The 21,706-nt window shown below is 39.5% G+C and overlaps 1 long non-coding RNA gene across 1 annotated transcript; it reads left to right on the top strand.

The window, feature by feature from the left end:
* The first annotated feature begins 4,481 nt into the window (after positions 1–4,481).
* LOC139076449 (uncharacterized) lies at positions 4,482–20,089 on the top strand. The gene is made up of 3 exons (XR_011528074.1): positions 4,482–4,713; positions 13,917–14,071; positions 17,336–20,089. It is a non-coding gene; the product is annotated as an uncharacterized lncRNA (long non-coding RNA).
* Positions 20,090–21,706: the final 1,617 nt, after the last annotated feature.

Below are 21,706 nucleotides of genomic sequence, written 5' to 3'. Positions count from 1 at the left end.
TATGGGCTTTCTTTCTTGCTCATGGAAATTTAACAGCAGGGTTGGACATTTGTTATAATTATTCAGAATTCCTAAGATGATTTACATTTGGCTATTGTTATAGGCTGAATTGTATCCCCTTCAAAATTCATATGTTGGAGTCGCAACCTCCAGTACCTCAAAATGTAATAGCGTTTGGAGATAGGACCTTTCAAGAGGTAAAATGAGGTCATATGGTGGGCCCTAATCGATGTGACAGTGTTTGGAGATAGGACCTTCACAGAGATAATTAAGTTAAGCTGAGGTCATTAGAGTGGGAGCCTAATCCATCAGGACTGTTGTCTTTGTAAAAAGAGGGAGAGACACCCAGGATGTGTGTGCACAGAGAAAAGGCAATGTGAGGACACAACAGGAAGGCGGTCATCTGCAAGCCAAGGACAGAGGCCTCAGGAGAAACCAAATCTGCTGACACCTTGATCTAGGTCTAACAGCCTCCAGCACTGTGAGAAAATTAATTTCTGGTGTTTAAGCCATGAGTTTGTGGTATTTTATTATGACAGCCTTAGCAAACTAGTACAAATTTCATTGATTCGTATATTTGGTACCAAAGTATTTCCTGAGCACTCACTATGTGTAAGGACAATCTTTTAGAGCAGGCAGAACAAAGATGCTGATAGAAAAAAAAAAAAATGAAGCCAGAAAATCTTATTTTTTGTAACTAGTGTAGTAAGAACTGAAATTCAGGCTTCTCTGACTCCTAATCCAGTATATCTGCCTCTGGAACACAATGGCTATTTATGGAAAATTTTCCAAATTACTAGAAGTGTTTCAATTATCCATTGCTGTGTAACAAACCACCTGCAAAGCTCAGTGGCTTACAAACAATTGTACTTTATTGTTTCTCATCATTCTGTGGGTTGACCGGTCAGTTAGGTAGTGCTTCAGCTCCATGTGGTATAGCTGACGTCACTCGTGTGGCAGATTCAGCAGGGAACTCAGCTGGTGTTGAACGGCCAAGGCGGCCTCTTATACTTCGGGGTTTCTCTCCATGTGGCCTCTCATCACTTGGTAGTCTAGTTTGAGCTTCTTTACAGCATAGTGCCTGGCTTCCAGGGAAAGCATTCCAAAACGACAAGCCTTACTGTGCAAATATTTATCAAGCCTCAGACTGCCTCACACTTGCTAATGTTCTGTGGCCCACGTGGATAAGCTCAGAGTCACTGAAGAAGCAGATGACACAAAGGTATGCGAGCTGGGAGCTGGGGGTCGTTAGGGGCCCTTTTGTAACAGACTTTGTAACAGTCTACCTCAAGTAGGAGCTGAGGGTTGCCCTTAATTAGGTATGTGTGCATGAATAGGAGAAACTCCCAGAATTCCCAGGATGCTGACAAAAAATACACACATATAACTGGCTTATCACATTGTACCAGAAATTCACAGATCTCTATGCTAATGCTTTACCGTTAGCACTTCTCCTCTAATTATTTGTATATCATTTGGCTTCTGTCCTCTCTCCTAATAGCTCAGCTCTCTCTTTCTCTCTTTATTTTGAATTAAAAATCTCAAAAAAAGAGTATATGATTATTCCAGCTAGTCACCATCTTACATTCCTTTTATGGAGAGCATCATGCCCAGTCCCGTTGTAGGCCGTTGGGTCATGGGCCTATGCTGGGCAGTTGGCTGTCACCAGAAGAGAGAGTCACATGATGACAGCATGTTGACTTTTACAGAAGGAGAAGGGGGCTCTAGACAAGAAGCCCTTAATGGGAGCTGTGGTGGACATTCTGGGTTTTGACCTGTCTATATTTTGGCTTATTATTGTATTTTTCTATGTGTGTCCTCTAGTGACATGGAAACCTTAAAATATTATCCCCTTTGCATCGTCCAAGAAAGCTAATCTCAGTGACCATCAAATTATTACTTTTCCAGCCTCCTTACAAATCCCTGTGAAAGGGCTCAGTAGCACTACCTTGGCTCAGAGTGATTGTTTACTTAGTTTTGTGGATGATGAGACCCAAACTGAGATGATTTAAGGAAGCTGTCTCTTTGGCACCAGACTTCTGGGGAATCTTGAACTTACCTTGACTACTCCTCCTAAATCTCTGAGAGCCTGCAGGTTCAAAATAACCCAGAACTAGTCAATGAATCTTTGCTATTCACAATGGGAAAATAAAACAATTGAGAGCTGCCAAAATTATGAATAACACTATAATATATCATTGTCATTAAGTATAACTGAGACATTTAAATAAGCCCTTTGGGGGCCAGCCCAGCGGCATAGTGGTTAAGTTCATGTGCTGCTCTTCAGCAGCCTGGGGTTCACCGGTTTAGATCCATCCTCTGCAGTGACAATTTCTTACTTCAACTTTCTCCTCAAGCTTTCCACCCAGCTCCACTCACCATTACCCCACTCTAATTACCTTGTCTTATATGTCACTGAAGAAAATACAAACCCTTACTAGGATATGTCCACATTCTGTCATCTCCAAATCTACTTAAGAATGTACCTCCACCCATCTCTCCTTTCCTCCTGCATCCAAACTCACCACATATGCTCTGGATTCCTTCCATTTTCATCATCCTTTTCGTACTTCAAGAACATCCTCTCTTTTCTGTATGCTCAATTTCTTTCTCTCTCATATCATTTCAATCACACAAAACCCTTCTTTGTCACTATATTCCCCTTCAGTTACCGTTCCTTTATTCTCTCTTGCTTAAGTTCTCAAAAGTGTTGTCTACATATTTCCTCTCCTTGTTTACATCTTTTTTTCATCCTTCAACTCATTCCATTCTTGCTGCTTCTTATATATAGAAACTTTTTTCCCCAAGGTTACACGATACTTCCATCTTCCAAAATCTGTAAACTTATTATTCTGCATAATTTACCAGTAACTTATTGAAGTTGTTTTCTCCATCTTTGAGACCATCTCCTTGGTTTCCACTTACCTCACTGGACATCCCTTCTGTCTCCTTTTCTTATCTTCTCCTACCAAACTTCAATATGGGAGTTTTATACAACTCAGTACAGAAATCCCTTCTCCTTCTCTAGATAATTTCATTCATTATCAGGGCTTTAGATACCATCTCTATTTTGACAGATCTCAAATTATCTCGATTGAAGGCATCTCCTTGATGCTGGGCATCTTGACATAGATATTTCATATTCATTTTAATTTAATATTTATTTAAGTATTTCATGAACACCTTCCCTCCCCTCCTTTCCCTCCTCCAATCTTCCCCAAGTTAGTAAATAATCCACTCAGTTGATCAAGCTGGAATCCTGGGAATACCTTAGGCAATGATTATTTAATCTGAGTTTCTGTCAGGAGTTTATTGTATATGCTTAAAAACAAATAAATATCAATCAAAAATGTGTTTAGAACAATTTCCAAGCAATGAATCACAACTGCATTTTAAAAACAGAATAAAATAATGTACACATACTTTTTAATGGCCATTGCCACTGATACCTTCTTTTTTTTTTTTGTTTTTGGTCTAGAGCTAAAATAAATATCCCATCTTTACAGACTCCTCTGGTAGAAACAGCAGGTTCACAATCCTATTCGTGGGCTTACCCACATAACTGCTTCACTAAAAAAAATCATTATTCAATGGTGGTGTACTCTTCTGATAGTTAGGACTCAGAGTTGTAAAATTTCCCTTTTCTTTTTCTTAAATATTTTGGTGACATCTTTATACCTATATATGGCATTCTAGGAGATGAACATGTGCCAAATAAATGCAATGGTAGACAGGGCCAAAGTCAGGTCATTTCTTTTCCCCCATTTTATTTTCACAAATTCTGGTCATTAACCCATTGGGAAGAGTCGCATGTTATTCATTATGGATAATGAAAATCATCTGAGGGATTTATCAGTGTTGTTGAAACACCTGTCCTGGTTTGACTCTAGATGATATGTTGACTCCGAATTATTTTGAAGACTTTGGCTACTTGTTTACACCAAGAAAATTAGGGCATTTCAGCTGTGCGAGAACTTGGCAAACATTTTGGTGTAATACATGAGACCTCAATTTTGGTAAGGTTTTATTTTTTGATTATTTAGAACTTGAAATGATAAACACTACTTATGATAATTTTAGTTTTAAAATTCTCTTTCAATAGTAAAGAACAAAATTTGTGAAATTTTCTCTAACGTTTTGTGCTAATAATAAAAAGATTTCCAATACTTACATCTTGCATAAAAAGTTTAAAATACCTTCCTTCTTTTCCTATTTAATTTTTGAAGAACTTCTGATTTAAAAAAGTATTAAAAAATTAAAATTACTGCCATAAGTAAGGTGTGACTCTTCAGTATTCAATCCATTAAAATCTAGACTTAGATTCTACAGTTTTAACAAAGCATTTCAGTTTGGTAATCATTTATTGAGCACTTCCTATGTAGCTGGCACTGAAACAAGTAACTTCACAAGGTCAGCATTAATGGTGTACATGATGCAGCCCACCTGCTGACTTGCTTGGCAGGCATTGCTAATTTTTAACTAGAGTCTTTCAAAATGAATTCAGCTGAAGCCTTGTTTGCAGTCAGTCTCAGTATAGGTCACTTTCATGCTATGTGCATTATATTTACCATTTCAGTTTTAGCAGGGTCAAGATTTGTGAAGGGTCTGAGATTTTCTCCTACTTGCAAGCTAATAGATTATCCTGTTACTGTTTCAGAGATGCTAGCAAAAGACATGTGACTCCTGGGTCAGAGACAAAGGATAGCAAGCACCGTGAGTATCAGTATCTTTTTTTTTTCTTTGATGGAGATTATCCCTGGGCTAACATCTGCCCCTAATCCTCCTCTTTTTGCTGAGGAAGACTGGCCTTGAGCTAACATCTGTGCCCACCTTCCTCTACTTTTTATATGTGGGACACCTGCCACAGCATGGCTTGATAAGTGGTGTGGGGTCTGCACCCGGGATCCGAACCAGCGAACCCTGGGCCACTGAAGTGAGGTGTATGAACTTAACTGCAGCAGCACTGGGCCCGACCCAGCATCAGTATCTTTTCTGTTGATTCTCTGAGACCCAACCATCACAAGGCATTGTGAAAAAGGCCGGAAGATACCTGCCGATGTAGTTGTCGTAGAACTCTGAGCCTAGGGAACCCAAAACTTTTATAATGGGAAGTAAGCCTGTTTGCCCTTTGTTCCAGAGGGAGAAATTATTCCTGTCTTTCAAGGTTGTTCCTACACGAAGATCCTTGAAAAGTAGTGTTTAACAAAGGATAGTCTGTGCCTTTGCTTGCAAGACTTGTAGAAACACAGAAAAGCCTAAAGAATCGTCTCCCAAAAGATGGATAGAATATTTTCTCTCTCAAAGTGTAAAGGTTAAGTTCAGGATTTAATCCTCTTCAAGCTATTCTGTATCACACATTCTTTTCCATAAAAGAGAAAGATAATTGAAATTGTTTGTACTTTAATAAATGAATCAATCAAGTCACTGTTTACAGCTAAGAGCCAATCTAAGTGACTAACTTAAGGTGAAGTGATCAAAGTTAGTAATCGTTAGTTTTCTGTTGGCACACAGGTACTGTATCTGGATTGAGCCCAGGTAAGTTTTTAGTACTAAAGAAATTAATCAGCATAAAGACCATTTTAACAATTTTGGCTATTCTCCTTTTTGACCAGTTCTGCTATTAAATGCAGATCTCAGGCTTGCTCTTTTTAGAAATTTAGGAAAATAGTACCTTTTTTTACTTTTTATTTGCAGACATTTTCCAATATACAGAAAAGTAGAGAAAAAGAGTATAATGAACCATATGTACACATCACCCAGTTTAATCAGTTGTCAACTGATGGCCAATCTTGTTTTATCTGTCTCCCCACTTCCCCTGGATTATTTTGAAGAAATTGCAGACATAATTTTATCTGGGTTATTTATGTCTTAAGAGAAGATATTTTTGCTGTTTCCTCTTTTTTGTTCATAACAGTCTGATAAGTTTATTCGAGTGTCTGTCCCTATTTGGAAAGCTGCCTGCATAAATTGTATATTTGAATCTTGTTTGGGAGCTTGGCATATAGGTATACTGTACTGTATTTTTGTTTTGTTTTTATTCTTTAACAGTAATCTCTTTATTTTTATCCATGAAGATGGAAGCCCCAATATGATCAAATTTGAGCACTGAGGGAAGAAGATCTGAAACTTGAATTTTTCCTTTTGATAAAGACAAATTCTATTTTTAGGGAATTTCCTTTGAACCCAGCAAAGATGTTCTTATGCCTTTCTCGCATTTTCACTCATGAGACACGCAGCCGTGAAATTCCCTTAGTCTTGCTAGGACAACTTGTACATCTGAAAATTCCTATAATCTCCCTGAACTAATCATTTCATGCAAGCCATGACTCATTCTTATTGTTTTCCTCTGAGCATTTTTCAGTTTATCTATGGCGTTAGAAGTGACTTGCTAGAAGATGAAAGTAGAGCTCAGGCTTCAAGATAGAGCTGGCCTGATACTCTATAGAGAGTTAGGTCTGTATGTTGAGAAAGAAAGTGATGCTAGTAGAGCTCCCTATTTGGTAGAATTCTTCAAGTTAATCTCTCAGAAGTACAAAACAGGATTTCCGTTCAACTTTAGAGCTGTCTCCTGGGAGACAGTGACTTATCTATTATACTTTAGGTATGAATTCTTAATATATGTAGATTATCTTAAATTTGTGGTTCGAATACTATTATCCTATAGCCCCACAGTGGATAAGGCAACTTTACCGTGGATAGCATGGAGCAGGAGATGGTGCTGCAAAAAGGAAGCAATCTTCCTTTAGAGATTATGTTGTTGATTGTATCAATTACCATAAACTAAATAAATCTGTGTAGAATAAATTTTTCATAGATTGGAATTGCTAAATAAAAGGAAAGAACCGAGGAAGACTGAAAGGTGAAAAATGAGTATTTTGGCAAAGGGTTGGAAGTTCAGGATACAAGTCTGGAGTAGTGACAATTTAATAATGCCTCCTTTAGGGAATCAGATAAATTTTAGGGAGGGAAGAAAGTCATTGCTGCTGCAACCTTGCACAAAGGCACTGGCATGTAGCCACCGCAGGATCAAAAACAGAAGGAAAGAATGTTGGTGAACTTGCTTTGTTTAGTGGTTTTTATTTCTGTTGTTGTTTGGTTGTTTTGTAACCAGCTCCTTTTGGATATTGCAAATGTTTTTCTTGTGAAGCCTACCAACAACTTTTAATGGTGCTCTCTGGTCACTGAAGAAATTTTTTTTCCTTTGGTTTTCAACATAATTTCACATGTACTTGTAGGGGAGGAAGAGATTTCCTCTACCCATTCTAGGTCCTTCTGACCAGGCTATGAATTAAATTTGCATGAGACAGAATAACAGGAGAAAATTAAACAAAGCTTTATAACACGTATACATGGGAGAGACTCAGGAGCAATTTGCCAAAATGGCAGAGGTTCTCATCTTAAATACCATCTTCAGTTACAAAGAAGGATGTTGGGGGTGGGAGGAGTCAGTTATGGGAGATTAGCAGAAAAGCACAGTAAATAAGAGTAAGGTTCTTGTAGATTTAAGTCCTTGCTTTTTGCATTGATAAGAGTTTTTAGAGATAAGGTCATCTCCCTTTCTTCCTGGTACAGAGAGGGAGACAACTTTACAGAGGGTGATTTTCCTTGCAAATGTAAACGTCTCTTACAAAGGGTAAGTAAATTCTACTTTCCAGAGTTTCTCTCCTGTCTGCAGTTTTTAAAAGTAACCAGCCCAAAATAATCCTCATGCCAAAGAGACATATCTTGGGGTAGCCAATTCCAATCCCCCACATACTACTATAGAATTTTTAGGAAGAAAATTCAATACAAGATTATTTCATGTGTACAATGGGTTGGCACTTATGAATACAACTTAATTTCCTCTTTTAATAGCCTTTTTGGTAAGAATTTCAAGAAAATGACTATACTTATCCATGCTGATGTCTTTAGTAATACATTATCTATGGCACACTTGTGCATATATCACGTGTTAATTATATATTTTTTTTCTTAGCTCTCCACCACACAAAACATTCTGGAGATGAACATTTTTCACCAAAATTAATGATTCCATTTTATAATCTTATGTGTGACAATTTTATCTTTTATTCCTTTTCACAGGAAAACACAACAAGGTCTTTAAATAGAATATTAAAGAGATTTCTTTTTGGAGCACGCCAGCAGTGTTTCTCCAGTAGCTTCTAATCATACTAAGTAGGAAAGAACAGTGTACTGAATCACAGTCTTGCACTGTTATACAATCGCTTAAGGTCAGTTACATAAGGAAATAGACAAGGCAAAAGCAAACTTCTATTGCATTTGTGAAAAAACCCAAGGTACAAAGAAGAGCTGGCTGTATTCAGTGTCTATTCATCACTCATCAGCCTCTCAGGTTGCTCATTGCAGTAAACTCTTTCACGTTACTTATACGTTATGATTGCAGAGAAAATGAGAGGAGAAACTAATTGCCTGTAATTAAACATAATCTTATTAATTTCTTAAGGCCTTTTCCTAAGGTGTTTACTAGGTCTCAAGGTCTTGAAATATTGGATTTTTAAGGAGTAGGAGTGGAAAGCCTAGATATGAAAGGATCAATTTTGATGGTTTCGTCTCTGCCAACGTTTCACAAGGACGGAGCTGGTGGGACAGAATGGAGACGTCATTTACTCTGTTAGTTAGGAAGTGTGGGCTTGGGTCCCAGTCTGCCGTTACTAATTGTGTGATTTTGGACAAATCACTTATCCTTTCTGAGCCTCAATTTCTCTTCTTTTATGAAACGTGGACAGTATTCCCTATCCACATCAGAGGGCTGTTAAGAAGGGAAAATGAGGTAAGACATGTTAAAGTGCTTCATAAACTGAGGAGTACCATACAAATATAAGACGTTATAATTCTTGAGTTTCATTCTAATGAGGCACACAAATAATGGCAGAAACAGAGTTGGAGTAGCCAAGGATTTTGACATAATCTTTTCTAAATCCTGCCCTTGAACATGATCTTCTCAGTTGCTAAAGGAACTAAGGGATACACTTACAGGGGTGCATTTCTTTTTCAAAAACTTGTACACAATTCTCAAAAGATGATGGCACTTTACTGACTATTCTGGGTCTCCAACAACCTGAAAGAAAAAGTTATGACCCTTTGTCCTCTACATATCAAATATAGGCCATGTCACACATATTTACATTTCATCAATTTCCAAGAATACTCGTTATACACAAAATTCAAGTAGCATCTGGAAGAGACTCCTAATGGACTATTAGGTGGCAGAATTTAACCTAATGCTGGTTGTATTAAAGTCATTTTGTTTAGAATTCAAGAAAATATTAGGAGGGGTGGTGAAAAGTGGGGGATTAAAAGGTTCACAGATTCCTGCAATTCTTTATTAACCGGTCTCTTATCCAGAGATGTGTGGATCCAGCATAGGGAAAAAAAAAGCAAGCCCCTCTGCAAGGCACGTTAGTCCACTTCCATCTTCAGAGGGATGAGAGGGGAGCTTTAAGAGGTTAGATGGCAGATTGATTTATTGCACTGATTAGTGAGGCCTTGGCCTCTTATCTTAAAGCTGTGTGTAGCAAATCTAAAATGGAGAGTTGAGGTAATTAGAGGCATGATACAAACAAGATTCCCCACTTAGTCATGATCAGCTAAGTATTCATGTAGGAAACATTTGGCCTGAACTATACTGGCAATTACAACAGTCCTCTATTTGACTTTGCACGTGTAAACAAACACTGCTTAAGTCTAATCTAGACATTGGAATCATGTGGCCGAGTATACAGCTATTTATGCTCTTTACGGCCCTGGACTAACAGCCCAGTAAGTCCTTGAGCGTTCACAGGAAGGAACCACTCTTGATTTGATTTTTCATCCTTAGCTTTCCATGAAAAACAGTGCTAGAAAGAGCAAATAGGAGACTGACTTTTGATCTTAGTCTGTGTTCTAATTCTAGTTGCAGGTTTGCATCATTGGTTTCAATTGCTCAGTTAATCATTTCTGCCTTTTACCAGGTCAAAATATTAATATTAGTGCTTCCCGGTGTGGCACATAAGTAATTTAATGAACACAAAATAATACAGACACAGAGGGATCACTGCCATTCTCTGGTCCCACCAAAAGCTGAATTTCCCAAGAAAGAGCTCATGATTAGAGTGTCGCTAAATGAATGTGCTCCATCAAAGAGTACAGATCTCAACAGATGTGCAGGCTGCACATCCAAGTACACGTGTATATCTTAGGAAACTCACTGTGTTTGGGGCCAAAGAGTGACAGCCAGCAGCCACCTTTATCACTATTTTGGGCTTCTTCCAGGAAAGCTGGACTGTATTATTAGCATCCTGACATGGGGGCTTCAGTGATGGATAGAAAAAGAGGCAGGACTTTGGGAACAGAAAGGTTTGGGTTTGAATCCTGACGTTTTTATTCACTGCAAATGATACAACTCCACTGGGCCTCATTTTACTCTATAAAATGGAAACGTGATACTTTTATAAGACAGAAGTGAATAAACACAGGTAGAGTACCCAGAACCATACAACCCAGAAAGACAGTACATAATATGGCTCCCTTTCTCTTCTAACAGGTTACTGGAGAAAGAGGATTGAGGATATTGGATGAGGAACTGAGGTTTAGTCCATCCTCTCAGGGATAACAGAGTCCTCTTTATGTTGCAGAAGAATGGACTCTGGGAGCTGAGCTCACTCCAAGCTCTTCCTCCACTGCCCATTCCAATTTGCAACTAGGTGTCAGGTGACACCAGGGCCCAAAATAAGAAGTCCAGATGCCCCTATAAACGTAGGTGCATTGTTCAAAGTCCTATGTCTCCCAGCAAAGGATCCTCCATTATTTCAAAAAATCCTCTGCCTCAAAGAAAACTCTAGAGATTCTGCAGAAATGGATGATATTTGTGTTTGGCACCATCCTGCTTCTCTTCATGATCCCCCTTCTAACACAACTTGTGCTATTTTTTGGCATCTTAAGGTCACTCCACTGCTGTGAAATAATTTCAAATGCTTCAAAAAGAACTCTCTCTGCTTCTACAGCCGCCCCCAACCTTCAATTTAGTCTGATTTCAGGTAGATTTTAATGGGAAAGCAAACAGATTAAACTAAATCTCTGTTCAATTCAGCTAACATTTACTGTCCTTTGTCCTCAGAGCTGTACTAGGTGCTGGGGATAAAACAATGAACAAAATACAGCCCCTTCCCTTAAGGAGGCCACAAGCTAGGGATGTCAGAGCCACATGTGAAAAGAACCACCATAGAGTGGGAATCGAGTACTGCCAAGAAGAAGGAAGATGCCAGGGACCATGCCAGGAGCTTCCCAATATGTTACCCTACTTAATCCTCACTGTGTACCTGGAAGGGAGGTTTTAACATCTCCACTTTTGTGGATTAGGAAACCTCTGCACAGAGATCTTGAGTAAAATAACATATCTTAATGGCAGAGCAGAGAAAGGAGTGATTTGCTCTGTCCGGGGAGTAGAAAAGTTAACACAGAAGTAGCATTTGGCATTAACCTAGAATCAGGCTGCAAAGTTTGAAAGAAGTGGCTGAGACAGAGGAAGGGGTCAGCATTAAAAGATATAAGTGGATGGCCTTTCTCCTTAAAAACAATGCTCAGAAATGCCAAGTCAAGCACAGGGTGATACTCAATGGAGAGAGGTCTTCAAATCAAGTAAGCATGATTCAGCTGCCCTTGAGATTTACCGTTACTGGAGTTTTCTCCTCTTATCAGTACCACCAGTTGTGGCCCGAGAGTAGACAGGGACCATTGACTTGGCTCCTGTTAGCTCAGGGAAATAAGCCGGAACTTGCGAAACTACTGAATGTCAATGGCAGATTAATAAAATGTGGAGCATTGAAGAGCATGGTAGATTACCAAGTGCTGGTTTTCCAATCCTATTATAGAATCTTTATTGCCAGGGCTCCCTTGTCTTGACCAGCCCTCCTATCTTCCAGTTTCTGGGGTAGAGTAGGAGCCTAACTTCAATAAGTGACGATTAGCAAACACAAATGTCTTCCAGTACTTTTCCACTGGCTTACCCTATCTCTTAAAAATCATCCCTGGGGCCGGCCTGGTGGCCAAGTGGTTGAGTTCTTGTGCTCTGCTTCAGTGGCCCAGGGTTTCGCTGGTTTGGATGCTGGGTGGGGACATGGCACTGCTCATCAGGCCATGCTGAAGCCGCGTCCCACTTGCCACAACTAGAAGTACCCACAACTAAAAATATACAACTATGTACTGGGCAGCTTTGGGGACAAGAAAAAAAAAAATATCATCCCACTTTTTGTTTCAATGGAGTTGAGTTCAATTACTGTCCTTAATTGTAATAGTCTTGAGTAAAATATTCCTTGTCTAACTCTGTCCAGTATAATTTTTCTTTGACCACACAGACCACACATGCACACACAAAGGCAATCTGAAATTCCAGGTAAAACAACCATCACATAAACCTTCCAAGCAAGACATACTCCCTCTGGGGAATTAACATGCAGCGTGATTGGGCTGTTGGTGGAGTGTAAGAATGAGACTCCTTTGTGTGGTCTTCTTAGGGTGGCACTGAAATTGTGAGCTTTGAAACCATGAAGGAATAGTGTTTACTTCAGAAACCACACTATTAGTTTCTGAAATAAACAATATTTACTCAGTCATAAGAGTAAAAATCCTATTTATTGCCTTTCAGTTTTGCAGTCACCTATGGACAAAGCAAGGAAACTTAATAATGATTACAGCATAAAATATAAATATTTTCAACCTTGATACTGTTAAGAGTGGAGGTGGGAAAAGGGAAGGAGAGAGGCAGGAAACGGTGTGAATATAGATGATGAAAAAAATAGACGTATAAGAATTTTATTAAAAGCCAAAAAAAAGATCTAATGATATTGAGCTATATTGGGGGATGGGAAGAGAATGAGGAACTTTAAGTATATTAAACACTTAGATACAAGTATAACTAATAATTTTTAAAGTTGATAAATTAACAGATAATATATAAGTATGGTATTTAAAATATAAATATGGTATTTGAAAACAAAGGGAGGAACTAAAACCAGAAATATTTCAACATTATTGCCTCTGAAAGGGAGTTTTGGGGCTAAAGAGTAGCATGATGGGAAACTGTTTTATTGCAAACATTTTTGTACTGTTTGACTTTTTTAAACCACATCATTTATTATTTGATAAAATATTATATTTATTCATTCCTTCTGCAAAGTTTCTCTTTGGCTGCCATTATTGGATCTTTTTTTCTTGAAATCCCTGCCCCAGGACAGCCTCCAAATCTCCCTGGATCCTGTTCTCCTTTGAGCACAGTCCTCTCACAGTAATTGTATCTCCCTCCTATTCTTAGTCAGTGGATTAGTCCTTTCTTTTCCCAACAACCACCTGGTATTTAGCAAACAAAGGACCACCAGGTACCAGAGTCTATTCTTCTTGGAAGGCGGGAGGGTATAATAAATAACAAAAAGCAACAGAACATGCCAGAACTAAAATTTCTTGTCACAAATTTTTTCTGTCACAACTTGAAAACCTCATCCTCATGATATTCTTTGGCATATTTGAAGACAGCTAATGGGCTATCCCTTTCACTTCAGCTATGTGTTTTCCTGATATCTTCTTTTCTTTAAGCTAAATTACCTCCAGCTTTTCAACTCTTTGTTATATGCTTCTTGTACAGAGTTCATTGACCTCCCTACCTTCCAGGGACACTGGGATCTGGGGCCTACATGAAAGAATGTGTCTGGGCTTGGAGCCAGAGATGGCCACTTTGGTCCTGACCCCAAGGCACAAGTTAATAAGATGTCCTGTGTCATGTTCCTTGTCTGGGCTGGCCACCCCGACGGGAACCTGACCAGACTATAGAAACATCCCTTTCGTGGGAACAAAAAGATAAAAGCATCCCATCCATGGGAACAAGAAGAAATAACTCAAAGTATCTAAATGTCTGAAACCCCTAGGTAGAACCCGGATAACCTTAGAATAAAAAGGAGTCACAAGCGTAGAACAAGCGGGAGTCCCCCTGAGGAGAGGACGCTTTCCTCAGACCCGGACAATTGGCACTCGCACCATCCAAACTATTGGGACTTCCCTGGCTGATTGTGGAGAGGATGTTGTAAGTACCAACTGGTTGTTCCCCTTTATCCTTGCTCCTCATTCTGTTTCCCTTTATCAATAAACTCGGATAGCTTAAGCAACCAAGTAGCTTTGGTGGTACCTGTCATTCCTTGCCCTTTGCAGCTGAGGACAACACTTCTTTAAACTGTCATATTCTAGATCCTTCTCTATCCTGTTTGTTCTTCTTTGGATGGGTTTCTGTTTGTCCCATTTAATGGTTGGCTCCTAGGATGGAAGAGAATGCTCTCACTATTACACAGGACTAGACAAGAGAGGACCAGCCAAGCCCATTCTTGGATTCAGCTATCGGTTTTTAAAAAAATTTTTATTATAAAATTTTAAAATGCCCTTATTTATAGCTAAAGTGGTTACACTCAACTGACTCCAGTTGCCTGATATGAACGTTTATTGAAGTGTTGATGCAAATAATCCATAATCAATCTATAAATCAAAATTTGGGGTGAGTTTATTATGAGTCAGGTCTGAGGACTATAGCCCTGGAGGGCTTCCTTCCCCAAGGAAGGAGGCACGCTCTGAAGAAGTAGAATGTACAGAGTGGTTATAGACCATCTTGGAACAAAGAGCATACATCACATATGACAGGAATATCTCTTTTACTTCTGTCACAAGATGCTTAGCTGGCACAGCAGGTCAATGGTCACAAGGTGAGCATAGCAGGTCAGTGGTCATGAGGTGAACACAGCAGGTTGGTAATTAATCCTCAGTTTCCAGGAAGAGATGCTTATCCTTAAAGAAATGATGATATGGGGGAAGCTGCATCCTTATCTTTAAGGGCATCATTCTTGTCTTTGGGACATTGTAAATGTTTAAAGCAGATGTACAGGGGCTGGCCCCGTGGCTGAGTGGTTAAGTTCGAGTGCTCTGCTTCGGGGGCCCAGGGTTTCGCCGGTTGGGATGCTGGCGGCGGACATGGCACCACTTAGGCCACGCTGAGGTGGCGTCCCACATGCCACAAATAGAAGGACCCACAACTAAAATATACAACTATGTACTGGGGGGATTTGGGGAGAAACAGCAGGAAAAAAAGGAAGATTGGCAACAGTTGTTAGCTCAGGTGCCAATCTTTAAACAAATAAAAAATAAAATAAAGCAGATGTACAATGCATGCTCAACAGACCATGTTAGGACCTTTTGGAAAAACAAGGTCAGGCTGAATTAGTTTTAACCCAATAGTTTCCTCCTATACTCCAGTGTATCCTACTGCTTTTCATTTATTCATCAGAAGTAAGCATTCTCCTAATGAATGCTTATTGGAGTGGTGAGTTCTATGTGCTTATTATTCCTTAGTTTATATTGAATCTTAACTTTGGGGGCCAAATGCATATTTGCTTATGTATGGAATAATATTCTTAAGTAAGATAAGCAGTGGGAGGTATAATTGTACAAAGTGATATCACTTTTTAACTTTTTGCGTATATTACTTTATTGGCTAATAATATTTACATCTTTATTCATTTCTTGAACTCCATTTCACTCATAATAAATAGCTGTTAAGTGCCTACTCCATTTAAGGGCTTATCTCTTGCTTGGAAATAGGGAGGCTGGCAAGCGCTAAGGGACAGGTGGGACAAGTGCTAAGGCAGCATGGATTTAGAAGGAAGATGGGATCCACCCTGAACAGATAAAGGGCGATTGGGGAATGACTCTTGGTTGTTGATCTCCAATTAGTGAATTTGCAGTACTTAGAAAGATGGCAAAAGCAATAAGAAGGAAAGAAGTATGTCGAAGGTGAGTGGTCTAAAAAGCTGAGTCATTTGTTGAGAAGAGAAAAAGAAAACTGAATGAAATAAGCCCAAAATGGAATGAATTTCTGAAAAAAAGAACTTTTGGGGATTATTAAAAACTAGGGAAGGAGAATCTATACCAAAGTCTCCACAGGTAAAATTCCCATAAAGCTGTTCTTCATCAGCATCCAGCATTTAGCATCTGTATGGTGGCACATGAGAGTTAATAAGTAATCATTGTATGACCAAATAAATCAGTGAACTGAAAGACGAAAGACTTTAGCTCTATGGCCTCCAGAACCCCTTTCAACTCTAACGTCCTATAAATCCAAAATCTCCAAGCCTTCATCCTCATTCATTCTGCTCTGGAACTCTCTGCCAGTTCATGCCATCCCTTTCAACTCAGCCACATACAAGGCAACTGTCACAAAGAAGCCACCTGCAAAAAGTAAATCCTGCTCTAGGCAGTTCCTGAATTACTCTACACTTTTCTTTCATTGCTCTTTGCTTTCAACTGTTTTGATCTTAGATCCCCAGTGCAATACACCAAGTTGCAATCATTGTTTTTATCCTGGGTGGTGACAACTACCACTCTGTACTCTTATTTTGTCCTGACTCAGCTTCCCATTGGATCTCAGCAATGTGATTTCCCTGATGTAGAGGTCTCCCAGAGATGTGAGAATACTCCCTTTGCTTCCACCCATTGTGAGGAGGAGGATTGGGTCACATGCCTTTACTACGACATTCTCTCTTCCTTTCTAGCTTTAGAAAGAGTTGCTATTGTTGCTATTTTTACTTCCTTCCCTCCCAGTCACTCCTATACCCACTGTAGCCTCACTTTTGCCTTCATCACTACACTTTCTTACAAGATGACCAGGGAGCAATCACACTGTTGGTATCTTCAACAGGAGTGCCTGAGTCCTTAATCTGAGTAGATCCAGAATTAAACATTCTCTACTGAATAAATAGATTTATTCCCCTGCTTTTCCTCCTATCTCTCAGATGACTCTTCCTTCTTTTTCTTAAGATCCATTTCCTTCACTAGCTTATGGGGTCCTTTCTGGGATTTCTTCCCTTCTACATCTACAAACTAGAGCTAGAAGACCATTTTCATCCATTTCTAAGATACTGCCCAAACTTCTCCCTTGAGTTCTAGACCTAAATATCTTTGTGAATACTAGTAAGCATCCCCAACACCTTTGTCACATCACATCACATATTGTGAAGGGAATCATATTTTCTAAAAAATGTAATGTTAAATTGGTATCATCTATTTTAAAATAACCAGTGTGAATATTTCTAGGGATTCTTTATATTTATGGCTTAAAAATCTTAGAATTATAGTCTTAGAATATGGGAAATATAAAAATTATTGAACCATACACGAAAATAATATTTGCTAACACTTAAGTGCTTCCTATGCGGCAGAAACTGTTTCAAGTCCTCCAGATGTATACAATCATTGAATACTCAGAACCACTCTGTAAGGTAGTACTACGGTTATTTGTATTTTACAGATGAGGAACGTGAAGTGCAGCGAATTGCAGCCTCTTTTCCAAGTCACACAGGAAGAAAGTGGCATAGGACTTGAATCCATGCCCTGACATCAGGGCTCAAGTTCTTCATCATCTTGTACTTCCTTTCAAGAAGAGCTCTGAGAAACTGGAGGAAATTGTTAATGAAATAGTAGGAGACATTAGCAAAGAGATCAAATGGATGATTAGATGAAATGACACTCTTTGAAGATGAAGACAGAAAAAAAACTCTGAAACCAGAAAATGATTGAAAATTTGAGGAAAATCCAGTACAAAGTAGAAAACTTGAATGCTATGATCAACATGAAAGATTATAACAGAAATTTGGGTTACAATTGAATTACTCCCATCAATATGTTGCATTCTCGGAAGACTGGTAATTTTGTTTACAGTGGAATGAATTAAATATATGTGTAACTAAAAGGTATTAATAATAAAAAAAAATTGTTAGTAAGATCTGCTGGAATAGTGTATAGCATGTTGGGTACAACTACATTTTTTCCTTTATTAGTCACTGGAGGATTTTATTTCTTCTGTTGTGAATTGCCCATATACACACTGAGTACATTAGCAATGGCTGAGAAGCTCTATAACATAAAATAAGTAGTAAACTATAGAAAGAAAAAACTTTGTAAGAATTGGTGCATTGAAAAGAGAACTTGAAATAGATTAAGAAGACCTGGGCTCCAATAAGGTGAACAACTGACATTGTGTACCCAGCATTGGAAGTCCCAGGCAACCCAGGATGGTGGTCACAGCTAGATCCAGTTCCATGAATTACAAACCTTGCAACTTCAGGCAAATCCCTGAGCCTTTCTAGTGCCACTGTTCTCACCTATGAAATGAGTCATCCCACCACCTAATGGGGCTGCGTGGGCAACCTGTGCTGTTGAGGCACAAGGACGGCAGGGGACTCAGGATGTGGTTCTCTTGCTGTGTGTAGAGCATCCACACTTCTCCATAACACTCATTCACCTAAAATGAGTGTGTAATGACTGTGTTTCTCTTTGTTTTACTCTCTGTAGCTCCAGACAGAGCCTGACAGAGAATCTGTAATCAGTAGATCTGTGTTAAGTAAATGAGTCAGGGACAAGAAATCTTGGAATAAAAAAAGTGGTTGTAATGTGCACGTACTTCTCTGTTCTACCTCCATCACCCCACCCCTCTCTATTAACTTGCTGTATCACCCCCCTGCATAAAAATACTTTGTTTACCACATTTACTCCAAACAGGAAGTGGGTCAAAGGCTCTTTGGAGAGGGCAGGGTGGTGAAACGAACCACGGGTCAGTGGGTAGGAGGAGGTGGGTGGGACTTTGCATGGGTATCTTTATACTAGCTCCGCCACTTCTTCTGAGGATGAAATATAATGAAAGCATGTATTCTTTAGAGACTTTGAAAACTGTTGGGTGACATTGTAGAGATGAGAATGTCAATGTAAATATTTGCCTTTTTCACGCCTCCTTTTCCTTATTTTGTAAAGCCCCCTGAGTATTCCTATCAATAAGAGAGGGTGGCAGGGGGAGGCTGATTGATTTATTTCAGAAAGAAAGAAATGGCTTATTTTCCGTGATCCAGGATTTGAATAACGCCCTTTAAATGACAGGGTGGAAGCTCTGCGCTAACATGTAAAGAGAAGGAGAGCAGCAATTTTCACAGGTGTCACGTGAGTGAAATCAATGCAGTATAGAAATTCAGTGACCTGCATATATTGCTTGTGTTCATCTTTGAAAACCTGGGGATAATATAAATGTCTCTATCGAGGCAGTAGGATTAAGCATTTATTTATCCTAATGATAAAACATTCATATTTAAAATTTTCAAGGCCTATATTACATGTGAGCATTTTGATCAGAGAAACTGCATGTGCGCCATAAGTCTTCATGCCTACTTGCTAGCCTCAGAGTCTTTTTCTTTGTCAGTGGAAGCCTCACCTCTGGGTGCTTTGTAAATATCCACTGTCAATAAGAATTGTTTCGAGAGGACTTATTCTTAGTGTGGAGAAGAGAGTTTATATCACATACCAGAAAGTGATGTCAAGGAAACTCAGGCTGTACAGTCTAGACTGCGGAAGACAGATATCAGTCACAGGTATGTTTGGCTGGAAGTAAGCAGAGTTAGTTTAAGCAAAGGGAGGGATTCAGTATAGGGATCCTGAGGTGTCTTCTGGAACTCAGGGACATACAAGCAGCCAGGTTTCAGGAATGTCCACCTCTGACATCTGCTCAATCAGATCAGAAAAGGATGCTGCTAGTCACAAGAGAGCAGGTGAGGGAGTGGGTGACAGTGTGGAGCCCCCGAAGTTACTAGGAAAACATTAGCTCTGACGAACAAATAGACTGCAAGCGTGAGACTCCTGGGTTTGTGTCCATTCTGTCTTCTACATGAAGAACGGTAAAAAAATAAAAGAAAGCCATTTACTTTTTCTCTTCTTCAAACAGACTTTATTTTTTTCCTCTGCAGAATATGTTGCTTAAAATGAAATTTTCTTACCTGCACATGGCTTCCTACAGCAAGGACTGTCAAATCATGAAGCGGGATTATTATTCTTTTTAGCATTGTGGCCTATTGTGGTAAGAGTCTGTTCACACATTTTAATGAAAACACCTCACCCTCAGGATTTTTCATATCTACATGGCCCAAAAGAAAGTGAAGAATTGTAGTCAAGTGGGAATTTCTGATAGTCTACAGAGGCAAAATGATTAATTCAAAATTCTGAACAGAAATAATAAAGTGAATTTTCAGGCTAAATGGTTGGGTTGCTTTCCCTTGTCTGTATTGATCTAGTGCATTTCTCTCAGACACCACCTCTACTATTTGCTGGAGGTGCTGCTTCGCTGGTTCCACCAGGTTCGTACATTCCAACTGAAAAACTGCTGGCTTCCCTGGGGACTCCTTTCAGAGCGCTCTGTTCTTAAAACTGTTTCTTCAGAATTTCTTAAGGAAAGATCTCTGACCAATTTGTGATTTTCCTTATGAATCAGAAGAATTTGTGCATTTACACTTCATTCATCCATTCAACATTTTTTTTTTTTGACAGTTTACTGTGTTCCAGGCACAGTTCTAGGTACTTGGACTCTTAAATGAACAAAACAGACAAAAGTCCTTCCCCTCGAGGAGCTTACATTCTAGTGGAGGAAGACAAAATTAACAATAAACAAAATAAATAGTAAGTTATATATTATATTAGAGGGTAGTGAGTGCTATGGAAAGAAAAATGGAGCAAGGTAAAGAGGATTGGAGTGAGTCGGGGAGAGAGGGAGTTTAGATTTCAACTTAAAATAGGATGGTTTATGTAGAGCTCATTGAGCGAATGACTTTTGGAGCAGACTTGAAGTTGACAGTTAGCCATCCTTAGGGAAGAGGGTTTCTAGGCACAGAGGACAGTGAGTGCAATGGCCCCAAGGCAGGAGTGTCCTGGCATGTGCATGGGCAGCAAGGAGGCCAGTGTGGCTGGAGTGGAGTGAGTCGATGAGAGAGAGGCAGGGCAGGAGTCCGAGATCAGATCCTGTGGGCCTTGGAGAGTGTCTGAGTTGAATTGTGTTCCCTAAATTCCTATGTTGAAGTTCTAACCCTCGATACCTCGAATATGACCTCATGTAGAAATAGGGCCATTGCAAATGTAATAAGATAAGATCAAACTGGAGTTAGAATGGGCCCCTAATCCATTATGACTGGTGTCCTTATAAAGAGGGGAAACTTGGGGACAGGCGCACACAAGGAGAACACCACGTGAAGCTGAAGGCACAGACTGGGGCCATGCTTCTATAAGCCAAGGAACGCCAAAGATGGCCAGCCAACCACCAGAAGCTCGGGGAGAGGCAAAGGACAGATTCATTCTCTCAGCCCTCAGAAGGAGCCAACCTTGCTGACACCTTGATCCTGAGCTTCTAGCCTCCAGAACTGTGAGACAAATTTCTGTGCTTAAGTCCCCCAGTTTGTGTAGTACTTTGTTATTACAGCCTTAGAAAATTCATACAGAGGGCATTGGAAGGACTTTGGCTTGTACTCTGAATGAGAGGAGAGGCATTGCAGAGTTTTGAGCAAAGGTAAGGCATGGTCTGACATATTTTAAAAGGGTGCTTCTGGATGCCATGTAGGGAAGAGACAGTCGAGGAGCCAAAAAATGGGATATTGAAGTCAAATATATAGGCCAGAGATGGTGGTGGCAATAGATGGATGAGAGGTGGTTGGATTCTGGATATATTTTGAAAGCAGAGCTAATAGATTGGATGTGTGGTATGAGAGAAAGAGAGCAGTCAAGGATGACTGCAAGGATTTAGACCGAAAAGACTGGAAGTTTGAGTTTCTAGTCACTGAAAAGAGGTGGACTGTGGTCAAGAGCAGGTTTTGTT

Source organism: Equus przewalskii, chromosome 16 (assembly GCF_037783145.1).
Source record: "Equus przewalskii isolate Varuska chromosome 16, EquPr2, whole genome shotgun sequence".
Lineage (NCBI taxonomy): Eukaryota > Metazoa > Chordata > Mammalia > Perissodactyla > Equidae > Equus > Equus przewalskii.
Note: the sequence above shows the minus strand (reverse complement) of the source record. Positions and strands in the feature narration are given on the sequence as shown.